Source organism: Dunckerocampus dactyliophorus, chromosome 4 (genome assembly GCF_027744805.1).
Source record: "Dunckerocampus dactyliophorus isolate RoL2022-P2 chromosome 4, RoL_Ddac_1.1, whole genome shotgun sequence".
Classification (NCBI taxonomy): domain Eukaryota; kingdom Metazoa; phylum Chordata; class Actinopteri; order Syngnathiformes; family Syngnathidae; genus Dunckerocampus; species Dunckerocampus dactyliophorus.
This window is the reverse complement of record NC_072822.1, coordinates 23,622,117-23,634,995: the sequence shown is the minus strand read 5'-3', so window position 1 is coordinate 23,634,995 and position 12,879 is coordinate 23,622,117. Positions and strand designations below refer to the sequence as shown.

The 12,879-nt window shown below is 39.2% G+C and overlaps 1 protein-coding gene across 11 annotated transcripts in view; it reads right to left on the bottom strand.

Annotated features, from left to right (window-relative positions):
- The window catches only part of arvcfb (ARVCF delta catenin family member b), a 270,971-nt gene that overhangs the window by 243,810 nt on the left and 14,282 nt on the right, over positions 1–12,879 (bottom strand). The gene's annotated exons all lie outside the window — the stretch shown is intronic.

The window sequence follows — 12,879 nt, the reverse complement described above, 5'->3', positions numbered from 1 at the left end:
ATTTTTACATCTCAACACAACCGGTCGAGACAGACGGCCGCCCCACAGAGCCTGGGCTCTTCCCCAGTGCAATTTTAAGTGCAATTTTTGCTAAAAGATTTTCATTGGGCTTTTTATGTCTTTTTTTTGTTTGTTTTATTTTATTGTGGTGTTTGTTTGTTTAATTTATTTTATTTAAAAGCTCTTTACATTCCAATTACAGTGCTAAATACTCTTGAGAAATGTAAGTTTATTGCTTTTGATGCTGTGTACTGTCATTATTATACCATATATTATCATTACATAAATGTAAAAATGTCTCAAAATAATGTTGACAATACTTTTGTTAATAATATAATTTATCGGCAATAACTTGCAGTACAATTATCGTCCAGCAAAATTTGTTATCGTGACAGGCCTAGCTACAATGTTAACAATTATCAGTGGTAAGGCTGGACAGAGATCTTCACATTCACTCTGATGCCACCAACGTTTTAACATTATGTATGAAGCATAATATGATCCAGCATGAACAGAATGGAAATTTTTAAAAAGCAGTCATGTCAACAGTATTTATCACACATTTTTGGTTTTAGCAGAATTGCTTTGATTTCCTGTTCATGTTGCATGTTTACACAGCCACTTGTTACCAGGGAGATTTTGTTGGGCCATTAAAGGTGCCCTATACTGCTCATCTTGTGATTGTGTAAAATGAGGGTGCATAATAGACGGTTGTGAGAGGTAAATACCCCACCAATGCCCAATGACGCACATAAGACTGAAGGGTTGTGTGCCACACTAAGCCAAAACATAAGGTATGCATGTTAAGTTTTTACTGATTCTAATGACGTTTGAGTGTTGAGTGAGACATAACATTTCCTCGGTGTCTCTTCAATGGGCTATTTGTGAACTGTGTGGGAGTGTGTGTGTAGATGCATCACTGAGTATTGCATTTTCCCACATTCCTAAAGTGAATGCCAGAAGTTCGGTAAAACATTAGTAAGTACGGTTTAAAAGTAAGGAAAAACTCAAAACCAACCTTGAGGACTAATGTAAACATATATGTTGATGAACAGAAAATAGGTAACAATGGTGATAACTGACTCATCATTTTTATCCCTCGCTATTTCGAGCGTTGAAGTGGTGGCTTTGCTGTACCACAGTTTTTAAAAAATATATTAATAAATCGTGCTGTGCCGTGATGAATACCGCCTATTATTACTTAAAAAAACATACATACTTAATCACAACATCCTAATAACAGAATTAGAAAGGTACGGAATCAGAAGATTAGTTTTGAATTGGGTTAAAAGCTTCGTAGCAATTTGTAAAGCTGGGAGAACACACATCTGCAAGTTTAAATATTACATGTGGAGTACCCCAGGGGTCAATATTGGGACCAAAACTGTTCAATTTGTATATCACTGACATCTGTAAAGTGACGAAAGACTTAAAGTTGTATTATTTGCGGATGATACTACTGCCTTTTGTTCAGGGGGAAGCACACAAGAGCTAATTAGTCACGGATGAAATGGTCATATTAAAAAGATGGTTTGATAAAAAAAAAAACTATTATCCTTGAGAACATACAAATCCTTTATTTTTAAAATCACAAATATTAAAATTCGCTGATTGCATAAAGTTAACAATAACCTGCTACCCAAAAATGTCAAACAATACTTCTCTACAAGAGAAAAACTGTGAATTGAATTATGTGATGTATTCCAATGTAACTTGCATGCATGTTCAAATAAAATGAACATAACCATAACATAACATAATTAAGCTAATACTACGTATTTGTATCCAAATTAATCATTTTCAAGAATAAAAATGGCAAAATTAACTAAAATACAAACATAAGGCATTCAGAAGATGCGTTCAAAGTCATTGTGATGATATGTAGTATTCTACACTGGTCACTAGGTGTCAGTAATGTTACTGTAATGTTTGGTGAGACACGCACCAGACTTTATCACCAGAACTATGGGCTTTTATTACTGGTTTGAACTCTCACAACAGGCACAATAATCCCTAACATGGGCTACTGTTACGGCTGTAACCCACGCCAAGCTAAAACTCAACTGTGAACCCCCGACGTCACTTTCTGTCTGCTCCCCCACTAAGTTCCCCTAGCACCAGAACACATATACAGCAACACACGCATACATAAGTCTGATTTATATCTTAAACGGCTTGTTTTCCATCATTATCTCTACTAAATTGGGTAATACGAGTGTAAAGGTGACTATAAGGGTGTTATTTCATGTTTAGAGGGCTCTAACAATGTTAAAAAAAACATATTTAGAAGGTCATAAATGGGTTTTCTGTGCTCTAACTATGAAAATATTTGATTTATAAATAAGCAATTGTACTTTGTAGAAATTCACTTATCACAGTCAGGTCTGGAACCAATTAACCTCAAGGTAACCGCGAGATATGCTGTCAGTGCGCACCACCCCCCACCCCCTGCAAACCCTATAATCAATATCCTGTATGAGCAAAATATATAAACCGAGGCTATTTTTTTTAAGTTGTAATTTTATAACCAGGGTCATAAAGTGGAAAGTGACGGCCTTCAGGAATCTGTTTACTTCTGGAAGCAGTTGGCACGGAGGACGTACGGCTTCTTGGTTGTAATCACGTCTGAAGATGTGTAAGGAAAGGGAAATTAAATCCATTAAAATCTAACATGAACGGCATTGCTCTGTTATATTTTGCTCCAGACATGTAGCTAAATAAGGTAACCAAATGATTCCAAACACTTGTTTTTCAGGCTCCTGAACAGAAAAATAGAACAGCAAAAATGTTAGTCCCACAGTGCAGTTTAAGCACTTATCCATCTTATTGACTGCTTGCAGCCACCTGCATGTCCAATTGGGAGCCATAAGAGAAGAACGGAAAAAGACCACAGCAGGGAGCTACCGTATTTGTGCCTATACACTGATTATGGAGTAAGAGGGCCAATAACATACCTATTTAGGGGACTAAGCGGGTGCCACGTACGTCCCCTCTCTCCCCCAGCTGTTTAAGCCAGATTTCTACTTCACCGCAATCCAGATATGTGTTGTGCCCTAGAAAACGCTGCATAGTGGCTTAGCCTGACCTCGATATTAGCAGACAGGACGCACTGATCGCTGCTGGGCAAACAGGAGAGCACAGTCATAGTCAGCGTTGTTGAACGACTTGTCAAAAGACAACAAGACTGTGGAGGTCACACACAGACAGAGAAGTACTACAAAAAGGAGTGTGTGTACCCACTCCATCTGGCTCCTGGGATGGATCTTTCTCATCCATTATATGCTTTTCCAGGCTTCTGATTAGTTCCAAAGCATTTGACAGCCAGTGAATCTGTTATTTATTTATACTGTATATTCATTTTTATCAACAAAAGGAAAGAAAACAACAACTCCAACCAAATCCCAGCTTTATAACACTTATAAAGATGCAAATTTACACAGAACAATTGAGAATACATTCAAATACAATGATAAAAAATAACAGAAATAAATAATAATAATGGATATTAGCACAGTGGAACCGTGAACAGTCTGTTTCTGTTGACAACCTGTCTATGCTGACCAATTAGTCAAGTCCCGGTCCACAGTGTTCAACTAAAAATTGCACGCTTAAGCCGACATCGATATACCTCCGTTCCGTTCATTTATTTGTAGCAGCCCGCCACAAAAAAAACCTTTGGAGCGTCGTCACAAATAGACGTGTTACTACCTGTTTGTATGATAAGGCACATGTTCTGCCAGAATAAAAGGACTGAGCAGGACGGGTCAGTGTTGGCAACGTAGCAACTTTGTCACTATATTTAGTCAGTGATCAGACGTCTATAGGTACTCTTTTTCAAAAAAGCGACTAGCGACAACTGTTTTGGAGACTATGAAAAGAAAGCACATCGCTCTTCTCAATGAGCAGTGAGTGCTGCTGTGGGCCCCTCCCCCATCCAAAATCACTTATAGGCGTCTCCGTATTGTTTGTGACATTTTAGAAAAGCAACAACAAGCAGCGACAGAAGAAAGTTCAGTATTATGCAAATTTAATATGCATAACAGAGAAATATTTATATATGTTTCTCTATTCACTTCTGCATCTCCTATCCACCCAGGGACCGATCCAACTGTCCAGGCCAGACTGGGGAAGACATATGGCCACGTAGCCTCAGGGGAGTGTAAAGGCCAGACTACAGCAGTAGCCAAAACAAGCTTAGCTTACTTTAACTGAAGTAACTAGCAAGGCCATTCATGGAGAATTAAATATCGAGATGCACAAGGGCAGCAGCTAGCTCCGAACATGAACATTTAGGCTTGCACGTGTGCACTTCTGCACACTTCATGGCATCAGTGTGGCAACTATTATCAGTCACTGCATGACATAAATCTACAAGCGAATGAAAAGCTTAATGCTATGAAATGCTACAACAGACTCAACTCGGTGGCTGCTTTTGGAATTCAATCCATCAACTCAAAATCTTTCACAATAAATATTTCCTACTCAATCAATGTAGTGACTTTATTTTCAGTGGTTGCTGTGAAGCGTGATAGGGCAAAGTGGAACATTTCTTTGGCCCTTCAGCTTGCTGGTTAGGCATGGTTTCCAAAATATGAGCCTGATTGTGTGTGTCTGTGTGCAAGCCAAGACCACAAGCGAGAAAGAGGCAGTGATCTGGGCACTGAGTGCAGGTCCCCGTCTAATATAATTAGCTCTCTTTTCACTAAACCGATTAATCTCTAACACTTGGGCAACAGCTCTTTGTCACTCACATACATGCTGACACACAAAAAAATCCTCCATCATCGCAGTATAAAATGCACTATTTTAAAAAGCAAAAATAGCTAAATTCACAGAAAGGTGCAGATTTATGTAAATTTCAGCTGTAATTATCTACTATATGTACTGTATAGATATATAATATATACACTCAAGAGACTATCAAGATGATTAGGTAGCATGGTTATTGCACACATGTTCCTTAGACTGGCCACAATGAAAGACCACTCCAAAATGTCTAGTTTTATCACAGAGTACAATGTCGCAAGGGTTGAGGGAGAGAGCAATAGGCATGCTGACTGCAAGAATGTCCACCAGAGATGTTGCTTGTCCCTGAAAGCGGTAACACCAGAGGACACCAGTCACAGTGCCGGGCAAGCTTGCAACCTTATGACCCCTGCCACCCAAGAAACGCCACAGCCCCTCCAGGCAGAAGGCCCACCACACGGCACAGAGCAGAGAAGCCTGTGCTCTCATGAAGACCGCACTGTGCCTGGCACAACAACCACAACAATCTCACTGAAAAGGGTCATTATAAGTCGAATTAACCACAAAGAAAATGCCACACTTGCATTGCACTGGGATGTCAATAAAATATGTCTCCACTTTCCACAACAAACCCAAAATTGTTTTCCATCTCCTTGGTCTGACCACATTTTCAGTCATTTGAATATAAATTGAATTATTCCATCTAAATAAACCCATTATGTTCAACCAGACTACTGCCAATTCCCTTATTGTAGGGTGCAGGAAATGCAAGATGGGCCTTGTCTCAGAAATAATCAATGTCATTATGACCCTATTACAGCAATCCACTATCTCATTAAAACAATCTGGAAACTAATGGATTATTTTTCCTAAAAAGTTTTTTAATTTAGGAAAAAAGTATAACAGGGGAATGAAAGTCCATTAAATATTGGAATTGCCACACACAAGTTGCTTTTTGTCACATTGTCTGTCATTGAAGGGCAGCTTTCAATCCCATGCTAACGCTCTTCTAGCAGCTTTAAACACTTCTAAGCCCCAAATCCTCGATTTTAAAGTGGGATTGCTGACTATCGCGGTTTAGTCCAGTGTGCAATTGACTCATGGCAGTTTTAAGTTCTTGTGGAACTTTCATTGGAGAATATTAATTCAAGAAGTTCATCAAGCATTTTAGTGTAAAAAAAAAACCAACATATTTTAATATAAACCTGGGCCAGAGCTGTAGAAAAGTACTTCACTCTGGAAAACAAGAGTAAGTATTCATTTTGTTTGTCCATTTATTTTTCTTTGGTTTTATACATCAACAAATGACAAGAACATTAGTTTACTACGATATAATATGTTTGTTGGAGTGAATGTACCAAACTGGGGGCGCCCGATCTGATATTGATATCAAATACTGGTCATATGTATATTAAAGTCCTGGATTATAATCAGCCTGCATCTACAATCTCCGATGTTGGCACTCCGATACAAGGAGTCCATTCTAGACTTGTCACAACATGTCTATCCAGCAGCGCCAGTTAGATCCCACATGATCGCACCAACAGTGAGCGCACACCATTTTGGGCTGTTACGTTCGTATTTACTTTGTCGACCAAACGCCTCAGTCAGTGTCGGGGCGAAGGTTTTGCATCTCAAGGTGCATTTTTTTTTTTTTAAAGGTACGTATGTATGATTTGTGCTGATATCAGATCGATATCGGCATCGGTAGATACGCAAGGCTGCAATATCTGTACTGTACTCTCATGCATTGCCTGCATACATGGTATTCATGCTTGAATGATACACAAGCCCTCCAGCTAGGTGGCGGCACTGCTCAAACTAATCAACAGGCTGCCTTCTCAGCTCAGTTGAAGAAGTAAATAGAAACAAGCCGACGCAGGGTAGTGCTAGAGAGGTTTCTGACAGATATAAAAACAAAAACAAACAAAGGAGATAACCAAAATAAAAAGACCAGGAAATATTAGCATGAATATGATAGGAAATGAGGAAAATGAATCATTTGAGAATCACACAGACTGAGCAGTCAGATAAATAAATCAGGTTCTCAATGATAGCAAGTTCTCAATTGTGTTTTAAGTCAGAGAGGGCCTGGAAACATTTCTGTCCCCTAGGGGGGGCACGTAATTGAAAACCGCTGCTGTAAATGCAGCAGACAGGGAATGAAGCTGTTTTTTGTCTGTGTATTGTACAAGAGTACCAAATGATGTGATTGACGGTGCAAGGAAAATGTCGACACAGGCTACTTGTGTTCCCGATTTATGAGGTTGGATGGGAAGGCAAAAAAAAAGGGGGAAACTATTGTATCCGCACCCTGATTGTACAAGTCAGTACAAGGTCAAGTACAGGGCTGTGGTTTATCTAACTGTGTATCATCGTGGGCATCCACAGCCATTAATTACAAACAGCTAATGTGAGGTGGCAGGCATTCCCCTGCTCCTGGCCATCACGTACAATCCATCATGGAATACAGCGGATATGACTAATTCCGCTGATTTATCCCTGCACTGGGGATGAGAGATCATAATGTTGAAGAACTGCAGGGAGAGCATCCACGGTTCACATACAAAGACAAAGGGTTGGATTCCCAGAGTACCTGCCATGAGCATTTTCAAAATACTACTTACTATGTTGGAAACTATGCCTTCTGTACATCTGGACTACATCACTCCTCAACACAATGTTCTCCCCTAGCACGATGAATCCAAAAGCAGTTCAGTCTTTTATCTTAGCTTCAACAGCAGTGCCAACATTATGTCTCCATATAGGCTGGCATGTGTCGGAACCTCCCTAGCATGCAGCAAGGTTGGAGTCAGACTTGGAAGCCACACCTGATCAAAGACAACAGGAGCTAGACACAGAGAAGCATGCGGGATTCCTTGAGGGGGTTGTGAAGACGTATTTAATCTCTCTATACCTTCCTGTCTTCAACCTCAGCAGCTGTTGGAGACGAAGGGGTTTAAAACACCATGGGCAGAGACCCATAAGAGCAGATTAAGATGGAATTGGAAAGAGGGAGAGGATAAGGGGGAGGACTACAGACATGATTTTCCATCACAAATATGGTACAAGCATGGCTGCTGTTGAACTGGAGCCTTGTCATTAATTAATGCAGAGAAACCAATCCCTGGGTGACAACTGGTTGCGTCTCAGAATTTTTTCGCCTTAGTAAACTTAAATATATATTGTGGGGGTGGATTCTTGATTTGCAATGCACGGCTTGGGATAGTCTCCATCATCTGGATTGTAAACCCAGCAGTAGCACTTTCAAAGAGGAGAGACATGCTAAAAAGCAGCCATTTGGAATTTGTGCCAGACTAAATTTAGATATCTGTGTTGCCTACAGTCAGCCAATTGATTTTTAGTGCTGTAATATACTTTCTAAATCCCTCTGGTGCATCCAGGGTTGTTTATTCGTGGGCGGTGTAGTATAAGGAGGGAGTGACAGGAAACAACGGATTAACAGACTCAGTTATATTGAGGCAAGAGATTATTTAAGGCCAATTCAAGCGTTTTTGCCTGAAACATTTCAAAATGGACACAGTCAAAAGGGTTCAATTGTATTAAACCAAAAAATACTTCTTTAAACAGCTGACTGTAACGAAAGAGTTTGCATAGTTCATACAAGTCTCCGCCAACGCTGATGATCACTACAGAACCATAAAGTAATAACAAAAAGTGACACTAGTGACACAGTGTAGTGATGGGGAAACTCGATTCCTTTTACTGACTTGAGTCCTAATGAGTCACTCCCTGAAGTGAGTCGTGTAGTCGATTCATTCGAGTCACCCATCATCAAGCACAAGCGCAGAAATTCATGCAAATCGGGTACTCGACTCATTCAAGTCATCCGTCACAGAAAGCATGCGCAGAAAGGCGCCTGATTCGGGTACTCTATCACTGGAGTCACTAGTCACACAGCGCATGTGCAGAAAGTCACCTGAATTGCGTATTCGATTCACTCGAGTCACATGTCACAGAGAGCATGCGCGGAAAGTCGCTTAATTCGGTTACCTATCACTGGAGTCACTCGTCACAGAGCGCATGCACAGAAACTTGCCTGAATCAGGTACTCGATTCACTCGGGTCACTTGACACAAAGTGCATGTACAGAAACTCGTGTAAATTGGTTACTCAATTCACTTGATTCACCCGTCACAGATCACATGCGCAGCAACTTGCCTGAATCAGGCACTCGATTCACTCCAGTCACCCGACACAGAGCGCATGTGCAGAAATTGGCGTAAATCATGTATTGGCTTCACCCCAGTCACCAGAAACTCTCGAAAAATTGAGTATTAAATTCACTCTAGTCAACTGTCACACAGCACATGCTCAGAAACTCGCCTAAATCGAGTATTCGATTCACTCGAGTCACCCAGAAACTCTTGTACATCGGATATTCGATTCACTTGAGTCACCCATCATAGACAGTCTGCGTAGTAACTCGCACATGTTCAACATGTTGTGAATCGGGCACTCTAATCACTCTAGTCACCCGTCACACCCCCCTGACCTGTCTCACATTTAATCTCGCCCATGTTACCATGTTACGATATACGTGGCTTCATTATGTTTGGTCTAATTTAGCTACCGGCAGCAGGGGTGAGTGAGTCAACAAGTTAACGGAGGCGAGTACCCACGAGTTCGAATTCAGCAAAAACTTTTGAGTTTTGAACGACTCGTTCATGACTCGCACATCTCTACTATAGTGCAATACTGTTGTATTAACCTGTTGAATCAATGTGTGTGTCATATCTTCTCTTATCTTTTTCAGAGATGTATTTTATTTATTTATTATTTTCTTTTTTTCAAGCTGTGCAGGCCTTACAATGCAGGAGCTACCACAAGCATAGGCTGGGTAATTGAGGTTATGTCACTTTGATTATTTTGACAATTTCCCTACATATTAAACAGGCCGGGAACATCTGTGATGTGATGGTGTTCATGCTTGATTTAGAACTGAAAGAAAGTACCACCTATGGAGTCGGATCAAGTGCAGCATACATTCATGCAATCTCCAAGGCCAACCGTGGTGCACCAGCTGACAGCATTTTAATTAAAAGAAAAAAACAAAAACAAAAATGTGCTTTATTGTATATTTCAGTGAACCTTGCAAAAGCTAGACAGAAACTTAAAGGCATCAAGGCTAGCTTGATTAATAATTCTCATAGGGTTTATTACAATGAATTAGATAAAGACAGCTTGACTTCAAAGTGTGATGAATACAAAATATTTTCAACATTTTTAACTACAACAATGAGAGAAGTTTGACTTCAAAGTATTAAGGAAAAGCTAAAGCTTACTTGAAATTGAGGATTTCATTTGACAGCTGAAAACCACAACGCTTTGAAAGGAAGCAACATCTTGCAAGTGGTTTCACTCCAATAAGTTCAGTCAATAATTTTGCTCCTTCCTTTGCTGATTTATTCGTCAATTATTTTAAAAAAATAATTGCAGTGTTTCCCATATATCAATTTAATTGTGCCGGCCTACCACATTTATATTTGGACCGTCACAAACAGAATAGGAACTACCTGTTCGCCCTCGCGCAAAAGCACATTATAATAGGACTGTCTTTGTAGCTTGTCGTTACAACTCTGTACGGTAGATAGCATCGTAACTTAACTTCTTAACATTCTATAGTTTTCCAAACGCTCAGTTTTTAAGGACAAAAACATACGCTTACGTGTATCGAGAGGCCACACGAAAAAATGTATGAATTCCCCTTGACTGTTTGACCGCAGTCATGTGAGTAAAGACTAAACCTTAACTTGACTAATTCACTGCAGGTACAGTGTGGTGGATTTCTCAAACAGGAGATGAACGTATCGATGAGCTATGTTAAAATACCCAGGGGTCTCTTCATATTTCATACTTCAGCAATGCATTACCATGCACTGGAGCAGGCAAGGCTAGATCTACACTTAAACCGCCTCTGCTGAAATGCTTGTGATGAATAGTACATTTTCCTACCTCAACAGTATTTATTATTCTAGGCTGTTTTATTTTGTTATCTGAACACGGTTTCTTCATGGAAAAATATATGATGAAACAGGAGTCCAGTACGACTTCCAAACCTCAGCAAGCATATTCAATCAGAGCAGCGACAGACACACTGAGGAGAGAAGATCACCTGCAGAGAGGTTGGCTTGCTTGTACCAGCTTGTTAACACGGCTGATTATACACAGTTACGGCGTATATTGTTCCCCGTAGATGCTTTAGAGACGTAGCAGTGTGCCAGTCTTTTATGTGATTAAAATATACTGTCCTGCAATCATGAAGAAACCCCCTGGGGTCTTCTTCTGGAGTGTACCAATGGACTCATATGACAAGAGCTTTGCAGCATAGCACACAGTTATAATAGTATTTCATCTCCTTGGAGCAGCTTATCAGAGTAGCATCAGATTCATTTTGTTGTCTATGGGCTATGTCACACTTTTTATGGATAGCTATCACTTCTCCACATCACATCCATGCAATATCAAATCTATGCAAACTATGCAAAATTAATGGGGGAAATTAAGCAAACAAAAAGGAAATATGCATTATTTCTTCAGCTATTATCTACCATGACATGAGTAGATCAAGATATTCCTCCTACTTGGCAAAGTAGGACACTAAAAAGCTTAGCCAAGCTTTTCTTTTCTTCTGTAGAATTGTTCACCGTTCAATTTCAGCTAATTATGTGGAATGATGCTGACTAAGCTTGATATGTACTATAGGCTCAGGACATAAAATATCCACAGTACTACAGTTGGAATAGCCCATATTTTTATTGCATTTTATTTTATTTCGGGTTTATTTTAACTGAGAGTGACAGAATATCAACAAAACATTTAGGAAAACAATAAAGGCTTAAAAATTAATATAGGAGCCTTTGACTGAGTGAAGTCAATGCTTGATCCCCTACCAATCAGCAAGAATTCTGACCCCCATGAAGCACATAAATTAGTCCTCTCCCTTTAGGAAAGTACCACTTTTTACAGACTGTAAGTCAGGCCAGAGTATAAGTCGAATAAGTCAAAAAAGATGTCATGATTTTGACTGATCTTTCAAGGCACACTGAATATTGTGTTCTGTGGCTATATAAACACGGACTCTACCAAAAGAAAGATTAGACTCCTGTCTTTCATCAGAAAAAACAAGTTTATTTCTACTTTTATCCCCTCTTTAGTAATGAGCAGTAGAACATGGGCAAGTTTCAGGAAAATATCAGTTGCTGACTAGAAAAGGGAGAAAACAAGCTACAGTTCAAGATACATTTTAGGCATAACTTTCACTTGGACACAAATATTTTTTTGCTTTTGTGACAACTCAAATATCTAAACAACTATACCACAACATAAACAACACAACTTTTTTTTTTTTTTTTACAGCAAAATAACAATTTATGTACAAATAGGCGTGTAACAATTTGTTTTAATAACGATTCGATTCTCATCAACATTCGTGGTTGCCGAATAAAGTTTTTAATTTGAATAAAGCGAACAAAGTTGAATAAAGTGCAACCAACACTTCATGGTGAATTAAGCATGAATGAATTAACAGGTTTAATTAAATCAAGTCTGTGATTGATTCTATCTGATGTACATGTCTTGAATTTTAATTTGATACCTCATTCACTTCTCTATCTCAAGTATTAAAGAAGTTAGAGCAAATTTCATACCGAGAAATAGTGCCTTTGGTTCCCACTGCTTTAACATTGAGTCAAGACAAAAGCTGTGATCGACCCACGGACCTTGGCAAGTACAACCGTACTACAAAATATATAATAACTTACAGTAGGCTTTGACATTTGATTTAAAAATCAACAGATTAGCTATTTAATTATTTTTTTGATCATCAAAAAGTCCAGGGAAGAAAATGAAGTGTCATTTCATGTAGGCCTCACGACACACGCCACACTACAAATTGCATGTACACAGGAATTACATTTTTTTGCACCATCAGATTTTAACTCAAATTCATCTGCAAATAGATATTCAAGTGAATTTATATCCTACATACCTTTTCTCTTGTCCTGAAGTGCCGATCCATGAGTTTGAAAGACTTAAAGTTGGACTTAACTTTCAAAGCACTCGTATGACTCAGCGTGGTCCAACACTATATAAATGTAAAGTATATAAGTA